General features: G+C 44.0%; 1 protein-coding gene across 5 annotated transcripts in view; it reads left to right on the forward strand.

The window, feature by feature from the left end:
- FRMD5 (FERM domain containing 5) overlaps window positions 1-17680 on the forward strand; it is a 396131-nt gene that overhangs the window by 273778 nt on the left and 104673 nt on the right. The gene's annotated exons all lie outside the window — the stretch shown is intronic.

The raw sequence follows: 17680 nt of genomic DNA on the forward strand, positions 1-17680 counted from the left end.
GGAGGTGGAATGTAATACTGGACAGAGAGGACTGTCAGACAAGTGTGGGCTGTATAGACCTTGGAAAGACTGAAAGGTTGGCTGTGTGTGTGTGTGTGTGTAGGCTATAAGCTCTATGCAAATAACATGGAATGGACTATAAGTCCGGGAGAGGGGGTGTTGTAATGCAGGGTAGAAGGTGGTGAATGGCTACGAGGCAGTTTTGGGGAGCATTTTGTCGAAATGGACGAAAGAGCAGCCAAAGATTGTGACTGAGTCAAGGGCTATGAGCCAAGGCCGAAGATAGAGGGCTGAATTGGGGGAGCGGTAATTGAAGTAAGATTCAACGCACACATAGTTCGTGTTGGGGTATACAGCATGGGAGACACTGTTGAAAGTATGCACTCTTAGTCCATTGTGGAAAGAGCGCATGCATCGCAAGGGCCAAAAGAGGTGAATGCTTTCTGTGGCTGAGGTGCCAGAGATGAAAATAATGAGGTGGGGAGTCAGTGTTGGGTGGGTCAATTGAGCGTTGATCAAGTGTACAAAGATGATATATGCAGGAATGTGAAAACCTTGAAAAATATTTTGGAGCTCTGAGCCAAAGGGTATGGCTGAACGATTGAGTGTAGAAAAGGTTGCAAGCCTCTGACTCCAAGTAGGTACAGTGGAGAGTGGTGAAATAGAAACACTGAGCACAGGAGGTTGAGTATAGAGCTGGGGGATGGAGGGATGAAACGTGAGGAGGACTTAAAGTCTAACTGGAGCGTAATTTCTAGAGACTGCAAGTTGGGGCTTGGAGGCATTGCAGGGCGCTTGGATGTTATTGAGATTGAGGGATCAGTACATTAGTTGGTCATAGTGGTTGGGTGTACTGAACGGAGTGAGAAATTGTTGAGAAAGCATGGGACTCTGATCCGCAGTGATCAGGGCTTGGAAGAGAGTGCTGAAATCAGAGAATTGCTGGCCCAGAGTTGGGGATGGCCAGGCTAAGGACAGAGTAGTGATGGTGTGTGAGTTCTGAGCTGTGGATGGGTAGGATTTGCAGAGCTTGTGGAGGAATCCGGAAAGGATGCATACAGATCTGAAGTCGCGGGAAAGGGTGATTCAGAGATAGAGTGAGGTGAAAAGGTAGCTCGAAGTGCAGGGATGGTATTGGCAGTGCTTTGGGAGGGTGCTGAAAGCACTGGCGGTTTTAAGCCTAGATTTGGGGGAGGGTAGTATGAGGGCAGGTTAAGGGAGGGTTGAACTCTCTTAACTGAATGAGTCTAAGTATTTGGGGCTTTAAGTGGAGGTTAGAAAGGGATGGGTTGGAGGGAGGGTTAAGGTTTGAACCCATTAGGTGGTGGTAGTGATCAGTACTGCTGTACCCTAATCTCTCCGATGTTACAGCTCTTCATTAGTCCGAGGGATTTCGTCCCTTGATTTGTGTATATACTGTTTTCTACTGCATTACTCCTTTCTCTGCTTGTTTGTTGTCATTGTATTCTGCATTAGTTACTTTTAAGTATCCCTTCCTTCATACAAATGGAATATCTTTCCTAGCAGACAAAAGGATCTTGGAAAAGAGAAAGTTGAGCATCTGTCTTGCATCCCTCTACCCCTCCAGTGTGCTCAGCACCCTCCCTCCACTTGCACACTTTTTCAGCCTTGTATTTTCGTTTCTCACTTTCACATAGTAAGGGCTTAAAAGAATGCAAATTCTATAGATGGCACATTCCACGAGATGACTTCGTAGCCACGGTTTGGTGCCTGAGGTTAGCTCTACACATATACCTATGCACCAACAATACGTAAGGACTGTATACTTTAAGGAAGACATCTTTGGTGGTTATACAATAAGGGAGTTCCAATACTTTGTTGGTTGAGAGAATCTCATTATTCCAAAACAGACCTTCGATACGACCAGTAAAGTAACTTCAAAGCTGGCAGAAATGCTTGCAGCAGCTGCACCAAGGGCAAAAATCTGTAGGTGCCTAAAAGGCTTTAGACAGATTACCTCCTTCATGTGTTAGTATGGCACCCTGTGTATTAACTCCAAATTCCTTGCATTGCGTAAGTTGTGAGTGTCAGTGTGTATATTGAACTTTCTCAATGTCCTAAAGTAGGGAGCTCTTTAAGAGGTCCATTAAATCTTACTTCACACATGATAGTGTTGAGGATGCAAATATGTTCCCATGCCCTTCACTTACCTGTCTCCAGAGTTCCTAATTCTGCATGAGCCTTTACCTTTACAGGATGGTTTTAGGGTCTCATTAACGTTTTGCTGCCTTTGGGAGCTGTTGATACTGCCTAGTGCTACTGCTGTTTCATCAGAAGTTTTTATGTTTATTGACTGGGGAAGTGAACTGTCAAAATAAAGGCCTAACCCCAAAACCAATGCTCTACGTCACACATTATCACAGTCATGGAAGCAGTGGTGAGTGACTTAATATGGAAAGTGAAGCATAGTTACCCCAACTTGTACGTTGACTGATTCAGACATCCTCACCCTAGGAATCTTCAGCACTTGGGGGAACGTAAAAACCTCTACAGTGGCTCTATAGTGCTATGTGTCTGATCCAGTGACCCATTTTTTGGACTCTTGATGTACATCATAGAAGAAGGCGCTTTTCAGAGAGGATACTTTCCTTACCGGTGGCAGTCATTTAGTTCCATTCTGTCTCGCTACTCTACCAGAGCATGGCGGTTTCGAAGAGCCTTAGTTCTTTTGGCCTCCTACGTTTGTGTGGCCTCACTGGCTTGACCTCGTATGAGGGAAATGCAAATAAACCTACTTTTCAATGGTGGTACGAAAGGGAGCCCCAACCCTTGTTCATTTCCTATACTTTACCTTTTTTTTATGGATCTAAACGGATTGGCACTTCCATGTACTTGAGACTACCGTCTTTTCCAGAGGACACGAGATCGTCCAAACTCTGAAGGCTTTTTATTGATATCACTGATATGTTTTATGTAAATTATGAGGAGAACCCATTTCCCTCCCTTGTGATGTGGTTCTGAGCACTATAGAAAGCTTTATCTCTCACACTTTATCCTCAGGAGGGGTTCAGAATATTGAGTTGAACACTCGGTAGGCTGTTTTATTGTCCACTCAAATGGACCTTAAACAGGAAAGTGTTGCAGCAGTGCTTATTCTTGGACAGGGGGCAACTGAAAATCAAGTTCATTACCTTTATGGAAATGGTTGGGGGTCTTCTACTACTGTGAAAACTGATCTATTGTCACAGCTTCCTGTGTCAAATGATGCGGACGCTACGCAGCACCTTTTGGTTCTCTTATTTTGTACCATTGGAGTATTTCATTCCTCATTATCCATGCTGGAGGATTGCATCTCTCGGCAAAAGAGTGCAGTATTCCTCCTGCCCTCGATCTATGAGCTTAGGCACATGCACGTCTTGCTCTGTGGTATGTTTATTTATCCATTTGTGAAGCTGCCAGAAAATTTTAGCAAATAGTAAAAATGAGACACTGGGCTTTGGAAAAGATTGGTATTGCACTCCATTTAATGTTATTTCGTTTATTTTTGTTTTTTCCAGTTTCGACATTTAGGTAAAAGCAAATAAATTCTACTTAGTAGCAGCTGGGACATAGCATTCTATTCGCCGCTCCATCAGAGGGGTGGAAGCTCTTTCTGCAGAACAGCACAAACCATGTCCAACAAGTACAACGCGGTTTTCATGACCCGCTATTCTTTCCTTCTGAAGCACTGTCAGGTTTTAAGAGGAAGCGGGAAAGGTTCCGAATTCGAAACAACCAACTATAACCGGTATGGTTTTAAGAAGGAAGCATCCAAAGCCTCTGTTGCCCACAGACCAGCATGTATTGTACTTGAGAGTTACTGTCAGGCAGTTTCTTCTCTCGAGGGTAACCAGGCCCACTCTGATGGTGAAAAGAGAGCGTCATGGCTTTTCAAAATGTTTTTATTAACAACACTTGAAAAGCAGTTACTTGGGAGACACCTTACTTACACTTACGGTAATCACTATACCATGGGTGGTCAGACCATGATGAAAAATGTGTCTCACAGAACAAGATAGGGCATATCTAGCAGTAAGGCTTGGCATTTTTGCAAGGCGTGTGATAGGAGGGCATACTACGATGTAAGCATAAGATCAAGTCATTTACATAGTGTGTTCTGAGCTTTTAGTCTTTCAGTCCCCTAGTTTTATGCAAGCCACATGCCATCGCTGCTAGTCTTGTCTACTTGTGAACAGTGTTATGAGAGAGAGGGAAATAATTGAGGAAAGAAGACTCAACAGGCTGAGATATGGGGCAATAGCTGACGTAGAGCCATGCATGTACGTTGGATACGTACTGTTGCTATGCCAGGTGCTGCCGTCCTTTAATCATAAACTATTTTAATATTTAGTTGTATAGTCAAGTTTTCTATGCCTTGTAAAATGCATTTAAAACTTCCTATGTAACTAAATGTACCTTACTTTGGAATTAGACGTTGTGTTGACATATTGTTGTAGAGACTCTGGGTCATCCTTGTTTAAACAGAAAATCATTGAGGGAAGTATAATTAAATATACATAATATACACAGTCCTATTTCACAACTTCAATTTTCAGTCATACCTTTTCAGAATATATAACAAGACATGCCCATTCATATATTGTTCTTTAATTCTGGATGGCCTCAATATATTTGTATAAAAGGCCCTGACTCTGACGCATGGGTTTAAGTAACCCCGTTCACACTGCTTGTACCACACCTCTGATGCTGGAGCTTCGCCTTTTCTATTCTACACCACATAGAGATGCTAGGAGCAGGTAAACATATGGATGTCTGTCCGAGTTCTTTTCTTGTAACACTGATGTGAATATGGATGCTAGGCTCAACACCGTCCTCTTATCCTTCACTTTTTTGGTATTCAAATACTCATTGTCTTCGACCTTCCCAATTCCTATGCCCCAAAACTACCATAACCAATCTCAAAATGTTTGAATCCTTGCACAGTAGATTGGCTAAGAGTCACTACTTACTTGATGTATGACTTCAGACTGAGGTTTTGTACCTAAAGGTATAAATTCTGTTAAGATTTCGTATTTCTTTTCCCCCAGTCTCCATGTACAGAATGGCTATCACAATGGCTCTGAGACCCCGTTGTCACGTCGTTTTTGTATGCACATGCACCAGCAAAAACATTTTGTTATTTACCGACCTGTCAATTTTTTTTTTTAAATGAATAGGTAGCACTAAAAGCTTTTTTTTCTCAAAGCGGTGATTGAGAGAGGGGAGCAACATCAAACTCATGCTTGGGGGAAGCAATACCGGGGGGGTTAAGCCACACAGAGGGTGAGGAGGAGAAGCAGCGAACGATAGAGGAGGGCGTGGGTGGAGGGAAAAGATGGAGAGAAAGCAACAAGGAACGTGATGGAGCAATGGGTGCAAAAGCAAGGTGGAATGAGAAGGGGAGAAGTACACAGGTGCGAAAGCAGGGGAGAACATTAGGGTGAGCATAGCATGGAGGAGTGCAGGGAGAAGTCTATGTGCGATGGAGTGCAACATGGAGAGGAAGGGGAAAGAAGTATTCAAGGGAGACAGCTGGAAAACAAATGCACTCCCATGAATCAGTTAGCTCATAGGAAACAAAGTAGTGCTTGAAAAGCAAGCAGAGCAAACATTTAAGCCAGCCAATGAAAAAAAGATCTTAAAGAGGCTATGCTCCATTGGAGGGCCAAACACAAGGAATAAGAAGCAGGCAAATTAGATTGACTGGCAAGCCAGCCAAATATATGAAAAGTCTAGGCTCCAAGCCCCTGCCTGGTTCGTGACACGCCCACATTATGTCTAGCAACAGACAGTACATGCACTGTCTATAAGGCTCGATCTAAAAAGAAGGGTCATGGAAAAACAGTAAACATGATTAAACCAGGCGATAATTTTGAAGAACTTACACATTTCTAGCCAGGCAATAGATAATGTATTTATCTTGTTCAAGATCGTAAGGTACTCCTAATCTATGTGGGTGCCATGCAAGAAACTCCTGGAAAACGAATCAGACACATTTATGTAAACAACAAAATGCAAACGACAGACAACCCTGTCTAAGTCTGCAATAATATTATTTTTATTACTGATCCATCACAAATGCTTGATCATTGACTGAAGCCAGCTGATATGCAAGGCAATTTCGACTGCCTTGTGTACCAGCATGCATCAGATACCACAGTTGCAGCTGTTTTCTGGAAAAACCATAGGAATTCTATTGAAGAGAAAACCGGCGCAGTAGAATCTGAGAGGGAACAAGTTAGTATGCCCCATTTTATAAATTGGAATCAGATTTAAAAGTCTGTTTCCACAGATATTGACAACCATTGCTTGCCAATCTTTGAAACGTGGTGGGTAAAAGCATGGAGGAACAAATCACGGTTTGAGGGATCAATGGAAGAAACGATTACATTATCAGCATTGAAGTACAGTGCTCATCTTATTCGAGCCATGTATCCTGACATATATTGGCTATTACTCTTGCAGCCTTATTGAAACCGTTCAATACTTGTGCCAAAAAGCCTGTTGAATTACATTATTAATCGGAATAACTTCTATGGTTGTTTTTATTTTCTTAGCTTAAACTGTAGCTTATTTTACTCGAGGAATTTAGCATAAACCTAAATAGATGTTCAAAGTAGCAATTTCCTGAAACAATTTCTTGGCATGTTTCTACCTAGGACATCCCTTATCGAACTAAGGGCCAGATGTGCAAAGCTATTTTGCGGTCACAAATGGTGAAATTTGCCTTTTGCGACTGCAAAATGGCCTGATTGCATGTACCATCCCTATTTTTTGAGTTGGTACCTTGTTACTGACTCTCAAAATAGGGGTTGCGACTCGCACTTAGGAAGGGGAGTGAGTTCCAAAGGTGTCCCTTCCTAATTGTGACTCACTGGCCCATGTATGATTATTTTGAGACCGTCAATGCGGTTGCAAAACAATCGCAGTTACCACCAATTTCAGATTGGTGGCAGCCTATTTGCAAACGGGAAAGGGTCCCCAAGAGAGCCCTTCCTGTTTGTGAATGGGGGCACCATCATTTTTCAGAGCTGTCAGTGGTCCCACGGTGATCTGACCCCAGTAGGCCACCATTTCTGTGAGTGCAGCCATTCCCAAATGGAACGCAAATTGCGACCTGCCGCATGAATATTAATGAGGCAGGTCACTTGCTACCCATTTGCGAAGCGCAAACAGAGTGGTTGACACTATTGTACATTTTGTTTTGCGACTTACAGATTGCAAAAAATTGCAAATTGCGAGTCGCAAAACAAAATGGTTGTGCATCTGGCCCTATGGCCCATATGTATCCTGCATTTTTACGGTCACAAACGGCCCAGTTGACAGCAAAAAAGCATTTTAGTATGTATGAATTCCAATTTGCAATTTGGAAACATGCTACCGGATCACAATTTAGAATTGTGCATACATACTGATTCGGTATTAGGAAGGGGCATGTCAAGGGCATTGCTTCCTAATGCCGAATTGCAGCAGCATGTGACCAGCATGTGACCAAAATGCGGTCGCAAAACATTTGCATTTTACCACATACTTCAAGTAGGTGGTAACCCATTCGCAAACTGAAAGGGACACCTTCCGCTTTGTGAATGGTAGTACAACGGACAACTGCCTATTCTTAAAAAATTAAAAGAAAACTTTTTTTTTTTTTTTTAAACACATCGTGTTTTCCTGTAAGGAAAGCGGGCTGCATTTGAGAGAAAAAAAAAAAAGATTGCTTTATTGAAAAGCAATCACAGACGTGGTCTGCTAAGCCCAGCAGGCCACCATCCCTGTGATTTTTGCATTTCCTTAGGGGTCGCAAATTGCAACCTGCTTCACTAATATTAATGAAATAGGTCGACTTGCGACCCATTAGGAAACGCTAAATGAAACTCATGGAGTTTCATACATTCAAATAGCGATTACCTAATTGCGATTCGCAGAAAACTGCAATTTGGTAATCGCAATTTGGAACAATGATACAGATGGCCAGATGTGCAAAGCATTTTTCCAGTTGCAAACGACCCAATTCGCAGAATCGGGCCATTTGCAATCAGAAAAATGCTTTTTCAAATTTGCAAAATGCAATTCAGTAACTTGTTACAGGATTGCAATTTGTGTTTGCGATTCGGTGTTTGGAAGGGGCATAATTGTGGCGTCCCTACCAAACACTAAATTAGTACGGTGTGTATTACTGTTTTGCGACCAAACTCAAGTTGCAGAGCAGTAATACTTTACCACCAGTTTAAAACGGGTGGTAACCCATTAACAAAAGGAATGGGGTCTCCAAGAGACCTCTTCCCCGTTGAGAATGTAAATAATACTTTTTAAGAGCAGGCAGTGGTCCCACTTGAAAAGGGTCCTTCAGGTCTTCCCAAGGTCTCATTCTGATCAGCACAAACCATGTCCCAGCTGCTCTCTCCCCAAACTTGTTACAGCTTCACTCTCTCACACTGAGGATTCATCACTGCCAGATTCCAGTTATTTGTCCTCCAGACACTCCCCCACTAGTATATCTGCTTTCTTCCACCTTGCTGCCACTGTCTGAGAACCTCCTCCTTCTATGTTAGATTTGAGCAGCTACTCAATTTACCACCACCGCAACTTGCAGCACCAAGAACCTTTACTTGATGATGTCCATAAACTGTAATGGACTTGCATATTTTGATTGTATGATTTTGTGCCACATGCCTGCCTTATTTCTTCAACCATGTAGTTGTGGTTTCTCTTTCTGATGGATACATCTGCCTGTGGATTCCTCACCTTTTGAATATCCCCAATGCACCAGCATTCAATGGATTTTTTTTCTCTCTAGCTCTCCACGTCGATGAGGACGTCACAACAGCAGAGCTTTGCATGCAACTCCATCTGACATCATCGGAACCATAAGAAGTCCTCGTCGGCGTGCTCACGTCAGTTCTCTTTTTTCCACGCCTTCGATGAGTAACGGTTTTTCCTATCTCTACGATTTGGTTACACTGTTTCGAGGGAATTACAGTTTTGTTGCTTCTGTAGGTGACAATGTCTCCACCTAAAAAGTCAGGTTTAAAACGTTGTGAGGAATGCAGAGGCCAGATGTCTGTTAGGGATCCGCATGAAGATTGTCTCTGATGACTTAGGTCTGAGCATGAAGTTGGGGACGGCACTTCATGTCAGAGTATGAATTCTAAGGCACTGAAGGAGAGAGAAGCAAAATTATTCTCGGCCAAGGCGAAGGACAAGTGAGACCGTTGCATGTCCCGACCTCAGGCAGAGTAACCGTCTCATCATCTTCGAGGTCACATAAGAAAAGACGTCATGGTTCCAGGCGTCGGTCTTCACAGGAAGTGAGTCCATGGCCTCTATCTCCTCCTCCGAAGTCCCATGAAGGTTCTGCGGTACCGTCTTTATTGGAGCTCCCGGTGTCACCCATGACTCCGGTAGCAGAGTTTTCTCCGGTGACTCTGCCGTATCCGGAGCCTGAAGTGGTCACGCTGATGACAGGATCCTTTTGACCTCTTTAACAGGAGCAGGAGTATCCTGCTTTCCCAGCTCCTGGGACAGATCCATCGAACTTCTTGAATGCTTTGTATAGTATTTTCAACAGGGCAGTGACTCCCTCCGGTGCACTGGCTGGCCCCATGGGTCCGTTGTCCTTCTCCTTGGGTGGTTTCCCGGCGCCATATCAGCAGGCTCCGTTCCTGCCTAGTACCCCTGGCCTTTGACGGCGCCGAGGAAGGCGACTCCTTCGCCGACTGACACTTAGCGTGAATCATAGGCACCAGTGGTGCTGGTACAGATATCGGAAAGGTCCCGACCAACGTTGCATCACTCGACTCCAGCTCAAATGGATTCTAAGGCTCCAAGATCTAAGTTACTGGCGCTGACTCCGACTTCTCTGGCGATGCAACCAACGTCACTGGTGCTGGTATATTCTATGCCGACACCGTTGCTGGACTTGAGTTTGAGATCTCGTAGAGCGGCTTTGAGGTCTCTAGAGGAGCAACAATATTTAGACTCTCATCAGAACCCAGCCCTGGAATAGAATGAAATTCCTATACCATCCCAGGAATTCGACGGTATAGAGGTGGCAAGTGGTCTGGACACTTCCCCAGAGAGGGAGTTGTTCTCTCCAGGTGGTATACCTCCGCCTGAGGTGACATCTAATCATGGGGTCGTAAGAAAGGCGGCTGAAATGTTGGACTTGCTTCTTCCGACAGCGGAGTTGAAGTCCAAATTGCTAACGAAAATCCTTCATTCTTCAGTGTCCACTTTGGAACCTTTACTGCTATTCAATGAGGCCCTGACCGAGCCAGTGTTGGAGGTATGGCAAAAGCCTGTGTTGGCTCCAATGGTGTCCAGACCTATTACCAGGAGATATAAAACGGCACCAGGGGATCCTGTTTTTTTGAGTCATCGTCTGACACCCGAGAGCTTGGTGGTCCAGGCTTCTTGTTCTTCTACAACAACCCTGGATTCCTTGCTGACGACTCCTGTGGAAAGGGAATAAAAAAAGATGGAGCATTCTTCGAAGAAGATTTTTTCTTCTGGAAGCCAGGCCTTGAGGTCAGTAAATGCCACGACTTTTCAGCAGATATAGCCATGCTTTGATGGATTCAGCCAGTGATGTGATTCCCAAGTTACCACAGGATGTTCAGGGTAATTGTGCCAAACTTTTGAATAGCAGTCAAGCTGCAGCAAAGCAGGTGATTCAGTCAGGCCTTGATACTGCGGATTCTGTGGCCAGGGCCATGGGAACATCAGTTGCAACGAGGCAACACGCCTGGTTAAGAGGCTTGGGATATTCCCCTGATGTACAGTCCACCCTCATGGACTTGCCTTTTGACGGATCCAGACTGTTTGGTGCCAAAGCAGGTTCCGCCTTGGAAAGGTTTAAAGAAAGCAAAGCAACAGCCAAGTCACTGGGTCTTCAGTCCCTCTCCATGAGCTACAGACCCGTGCGTAGGTTGAGGGGGTTACTGCTACTCCTTTCGAGGGTAGCAGCAGTTCCAGCAGCAGCAGTCAGCCAATCCCCTGTATAGATCCTTTAGAGGATGTGGCAGAGTTAGACAGCCTTCCTCTTCCTCTTTTTCTACCTCCCCTGGTAATGCTTTAAGAAAGTAGCCCTAGTTCCACCATCTTCAACCATGCTTTACCTGTGGGTGGGAGGTTAAGTCATTTTTTACAGGAATGGAAGTCCATAACATTGGACATTTAGGTGTTGAGCATTGTGGAAAATGGATATGCCTCTCATTTTCAAGAGCTTCTCACTCCCTTTCCTCCCCAAAAAAGTTTCTGTTCGAAAGAACATCTTTGGCACCCCCAGCAGGAGGTTCAAACGCTGTTCTTAAAAGGTGCAGTAGAGTTGGTTCTGGAGCAAGAACGGGGTCAGGGATGTTATTCAAGATATTTCCTGATCCCATAGAAGGATGGTCATTCACGGCCAATCCTAGACCTAAGGATTTTGAATTTGTTCCTCAAACAGGAAACATTCAAAATGCTGACCTTGGCACAGGTGCGTCTTGCATTAGACAAAGAAGACTGGATGGTTTCCATCGACTTACAGCAGGCATATTTTTACATTCCCATTCTGCAGTCGCTCAGGAAGTATCTCCGGTTCACTGTAGGGTCGCAACACTACCAGTTTGTGGTCCTTCTGTTTGGTCTTACTTCCTCACCTTGAGTCTTCACGAAGGTGATGGCAGTAGCTGCGGCATATCTCAGATGGTAGGGAATACTAGTGTTTCCTTACCTGGATGATTTGTTGCTCAAAGCCAAGTCTCCGGAGATGGTGCTGCATCACTTACATTTGACAACTCAACCGTTGTTCAATCTGGGTTTTTCCATCAAAGTACCCAAATCTCATTTGGAACCCTCTCAGCACACCCTGTTCATAGGGGCAGTGCTGGATAGCACAGTGAATCGTTCCTACCCTTCTCCTCAGAGGATTCAAGACATTCAGGCTATGAGTCCGATGTTTAAGAATGGAGCGCTCGTTCCAGTCCTGAAGGTCCAATGCGTGCTCGGTCTGTTCGCTTCCTGCATTCTGTTAGTCATTCATGCACGCTGGGACATGAGGGCCCTTTAGTTGTGCCTCTGCAGGCAGTGGTTTCAACATAACGGGGATCTCTGAGAGTCAGTCAAGATCTCCAGAGACACTGCAGTGGATATCCAATGATGGGGTATAGATGGCAATCTATCACAAGGAAAGCCATTTTGTCCTCCACCTCCGGTGGCCACAGTGATCATGGATGCCTCCACTCTAGGGCGGGGAGCACATCTGAGGGATCTAGAGATCAAAGAACTTTGGTCTCCAGAAGAACAGTTGTTTCACATCAATCTGTTGGAGTTGCGGGTGGTACATCTGGATCTCAAGACCTTCCTCCTTTCCGTTTGCGATCAGTCGATGCAAATCTTGACGGACAACACTTCTGCAATGTGGTACGTCGACAAACAAGGAAGGGTAGCGTTGTATCTTCTTTGCAAAGAAGCTCTGTGACTCTGGTCGTGGGTTCAGGACCATCAGATTTGCATTGTGGCAAATTACTTTGCCGGATTTCTGAACTTACGTGGGGACAGTCTCAGTTGGCACTTCTCAGCTGGCCACGAGTGGCGTCTCCATCCGGAGCCGGTACTTCACATCTTCAGGTTATGGGGAACACTTCGATAGACCTGTTCACCACTCACGAGAATGTGCACTGCCCGTCGTTCTGCAGCCTCCAGTATCCGATGCAGGGAGCATTGAAGGACGCGTTTCAATTGAGCCGAAGCACCCAGCTATTTTACACATTTCTCCCATGCCCTTGATTCCTCATGTTCTGAGGAAGATTCGCCAAGACCAAGCCCAAGCAATATTAATAGCCCCGGATTGGCTGTAAAGGGTCTTGTACACAGGCCTTCTTCAACTCTCAGTGTGCCCTCCACTCTGTCTCGCTCACAGGAAGGACCTCCTCTTTCAGTCGCTGGGGCATGTTCTACACCCCCACCTCCAGAGCTTGCACCTACATGCCTGGAGATTGAATGGGGCAACCTGAATTACTTTTCTCTACCCCCTGAAGTGGTGGATATTATTTTATGGCCCAGGCAACACTCCACTAAGACGGTATATGCTGATAGATGGGCGAAATTTGTAAAATGGTGCACTGTAAAGTATGTTGACCCTTTAAAAGCCTGATTATCAAATGTTTTGCAGTTTGCACTTTACCTAGCACAACAGGGTTGTGCAGTCTCGACATTGAAGGGCTATTCGTCTGCACTGTCGGCATTTACTTGTTTATCTGACTGACCTTCCCTGTTTGTCTCCTATAGTTTTGAGGTTTATTAAGGGGCTTACTAATATGTATCCCCCCACTCCGTTTGTTATGCCTTAGTGGGACCTTAATTTAGTTTCATTGTTTCTTATGAGTACACCGTTTAAGCCATTGCATAGCTGTCCGTTAAGACTCCTTCCTTTTAAAACTGTCTTTCTTCTAGCCATCACGTCAGCTAGACATGTTAGTGAGTTACAAGCTTCAAGTATTAAAGCCTCGTTTACCACTTTTTATGCAGACAAGGTCGCTCGGAGAACCAGAGCTGCTTCCATACCCAAGATGGTGACTCCTTTCCACTTGGGCCAATCTAGTACCCTTCCTACTTTTTACTCTCCTCTCCATCCCTTTAAGGAGGAAGAAAGGCTGCATCGTTTGGACCCGAAAAGAGCTTTGAGCTTCTACATTGACTGAACACCTGATCTAAGGATCGATGATCAGCTGATTATTGGCTGTGTGGGCCGAATGAAGGGCAAAGCTGTCCACAAATGGACATTATCCAGGTGGATCATCATCTGAATAAAGACCTGCCATACCATGGCGAAGAAAGAGCCACTTGAAGTTATTAGAGCTCATTCCACCAGAGCTAAGTCTTCTACTTCTGCCTTGGCTAGAAGTGTCCCTGTCATGGACATATCCAAAGCGGCAACTTAGGCTTCCCTCCGCAGTTTCGCAAAGCACTATTGTTTGGACTCTGAAGGGAGGAGGGCGGTCACTTTGCTCATTCTGTCTTAAATGATTTCTTAGTATAGGCAGACAGGCACCCACCTTTAGTGTGAGACTGCTTAGGGAGTCTGTTCAAAAGGTGAGGAATCGTAGATGTATCCATCAGAAGAACAGGTTACTTACCTTCTGTAACTCTTTTTCTGGTGGATGCAGTAACTACCTGTGGATTCCTCACTGACCCACCCACCTCCCGGTTGCCAGTCTGAATGTACCAAGAAGCAAAGGGAAATCTGTTTGTTTACGATGTTTTTATTTGATATGCCATATACATGAAGTGTACATATTTAAGTATTTGATTTGAGAATGCACTTGTTGATTTATTTGTGATGTTGGTTTCACTTGTTTGCCTCGGAGGTCCCCCAAAAAAGTGGGTGAAACTGATGTCAGCATACGGGTGAGGACTTATTATGGTTTTGATGATGTCAGACACGTGTGGAGCTGTGCTGTTGTGATGTCCTCATCGATGTGGAGAGCTAGAGAGAAAAAAAGTCAGTTGAATGCTGGCACATTGGGGGTATTCAAATCCACAGGTAGATACAGTATCCACCAGAAAGTGTTACCGAAGTTAAAGTAACTTGTTTGTTTAAGTAATTATTTATCATTCTGTTTGTTTCATTCCCACAGCATTACTGGTTAAAATGCTCGAGAACTCATCAAGTACAAGTGCGATTACAAATTCATAGATATATGGCTTCACTTAGAGTTTGACGGCTTAGGAGCACGCCGTCAGCCACCAGTATTCCTGCCAAACAAGGTCATGGTTCTCACACTCTAAAGCTGAGAAGTACAGTGTTTACACTCTTGGGGCCATATGTACGAACACATTTTCCCATAGACACAGAATGGGCAAAACTGCTTGCTACATCTGGCCCTTGGTGCTTTAGCTGGCATCCTTTGTGCAATCTCTGGCCCGACAGCGCAAATGCTAAAAGGCTGCTAGGTCATAGATACAGTGGCCACATCAGAGTCGAGAAACTAAATCAAAAGCGATATAGAGCAGCCCCCAGTGGGATTTCATGCTTCTTGAACACACTACTGTAAACAAATAAGGTAGAAAAGAAAACGTCATGCTTCAGGCGCAGGTACAAGAGACAGATTTTCAGTATAACCACACATTGTATAAATGACCTTCATTTAGATTGAATAAATGTGTGTTTAGCTTCTGAGGATGGTCTGAAAATGGAACTTTCCTGAACCTAATCTAGCTGAATGCTTGCACTCAGGCTCTGACCCTTCTTTACTATGTACAATATATTATGTTGCATTATGTTACCATCATTTGCATAGCATGTTTCTGCTATTTGTATGATCCAGTATTGCTTTTGGAGTCTGGGCACCTGTAACGGTTCTGGGAGTCGCATTGACCAGAGTGAAGGTTGTCTGTTGTTGCAATACTTGGTTACATAAAGTAAAGTCAAATGGTTCATACAGATCTTTGTAGGACACTGTGTGCATGAATATATGTGCTGTAGGACAACAGTGTCTTTAATATTTCACTCTGTTAAGGTCTCTGGTTGCCCACTGCTTGGCCTAAGGAGGCTGTTCTCATTAGGAGTATCACTAGCTAATTTTATGTCTGCTGTTGAATGTGGTGCATATCTTCCTGTTGCATGTTTACATTTCGTTGCCCAGGAAGGTTCTGGCGTGCATGGACGTGAGAGAAAGTGCATGTGCTTTTCTGGTGGGAACACTTAGCCAACTATTGATGCTATGTGCGAATGGAGGTGCCAGTAAGGGTGGAGAGAGTTCCATTGTATTATATCAGTGTGGAGAAAAGTCGAAATATACTTGGACATGGATTTGCTGCTCGTGTGGCAAAGGTTTGTCAACTATATGGGTTTGTGTTGTGTTTTGTGCATTATTTGTGCCAAAAGGGGTAAGAGAATAGTCTGTGTTCTTCTGGCTCAGGGTGAAGCATACGTATACCTGCCTGTGGACTTGCTGTTGAGGTGGAAACTCATAGCCAGCTCTGTTGCTGTGATACCAGTTGTGTACATGTTGATTTGAGGAAGTTTTGAATTTGTTCTGTGCTGTATGCAAAGATTAAATACACCTTGGTGAGCGTGAGTAACGTGCACAGTAGGTTTGCAAGTGCTGGTGATACAATATCTGCAATTTCACACAAGAAAAGGACAGGTGAATTGTGTATTGTTGATGGATATTGATCCAAGTTCAGTGGCAGGGTGCCAACGGATGTTGTGGATTATTCGAAAGGATAATCCAGAACCAGGACATCAGGGGCACGGAGAGGGACATTATTTTCTTGGTAGTGTTTCTGATGTGTGAAAAACCCGTAAGTCATTTCTAGTCCAGTTAGGCATGTGATTGAGTTCGGAGTCGGAAATGAAAACACAGGATCCTAGTTAGAAGGGTCTATTCCAAATACTAATCATCAACACACTGCTAAAAAGCTTATTATAGAATTCTGGAGGCAGCCTTATCTTCATCCCTTTACACTTCAATGTCTGGGGCTATATTCTTCTGCTCAGGAATGCTGGCAGTAAACATCCACTGCATCAAAACCTCCATCTTGTGCCTTGTCAAACCAAGGACAGTCCCACTGACATCAGCTTTCACACACTCAAAAACAACCTTGAGTCCTTCTATTCACCATACATATACAAGCACTCAGTGTGCATGCAGTGATGTCAGCACAGTGTCTGGGCATTGTATGTATGCAGACTTGTATAGGAGCGAGCCGTTAGGCATTATTCACACTTTGAACTGGTAAAAACACTTTTACAATACTGTATTCAAAACCCGTATCACCATCATTCACAGTACGTCATGATGACACAATTGGAAGTCTTGTGGCATAACTAGGTTCTAGTTCACACAGTCAGTTTCAGGCTTAGACCTCAGGTGCGGCTATAAGAAAATCATGATACCAGTTTTACATGCTGTCTCGTTCATCAGGGGTACATATCATTTTACCAATGCTGGATGCATTCCTGTTCCAACAACTTTGTTGAGATTTCACACTATTTCCTGCTTTCTAGAGAGCTGTCACTGTGTTTATTTGCCTTTATGGATCTGACTGTCTGACTTTGGTGTACCTTTTGTCCTCTGTTATATTGGGGGCTGGTGATAATTCTCATCACAATAGGTTACTAGGGGGCTCTCTTTAAGTAGGGATCTATTGAGGGCTTTTGTTATTGCAAGAGCCCTGAAAGTCTCTGAGTGCTATGCCTCTGTGTCCTTAATAGAATTGAAACTTTCTTTCAAGAAGCTAGGTAATTTTATATTCTCAGTTTGTCACGTTGTTTTTAGAGCAATAACTATGATGGGTGATTTAAGGGCTCTCAATATTTTAGATTCTCTTGAGGTTTTAGATGTTCCAATATCGAGGTGCACACTTATTAGCTGAAAAGTATTGACTACCAAAATATTTTCAAAATAAGCATACATATGAAATATAACTTGTTAACTCCACATCTACCTAGCTTGACGATATATTGGTACTCAGTACTGTCCAGTCCATGTAAGTGCAGTTCAATGTTAAAACTTCGATATTATGGTAAAACCCCCACTTGAGGGTTCTCGCCATTGTTGGGTTGTGTATGTAAGTATTAATGCACCATTTTGTCCCCTAAGGCCGAATATAGTAATAAAATGTAAACGTGTTGGTTTGTGTTGCAGGGATTCCAACGAGGTATTTCTTTATTTTGTTTTTCACTTGAAGGATTTCC

This window comes from Pleurodeles waltl, chromosome 3_1 (assembly GCF_031143425.1).
Source record: "Pleurodeles waltl isolate 20211129_DDA chromosome 3_1, aPleWal1.hap1.20221129, whole genome shotgun sequence".
NCBI classification, from domain to species: domain Eukaryota; kingdom Metazoa; phylum Chordata; class Amphibia; order Caudata; family Salamandridae; genus Pleurodeles; species Pleurodeles waltl.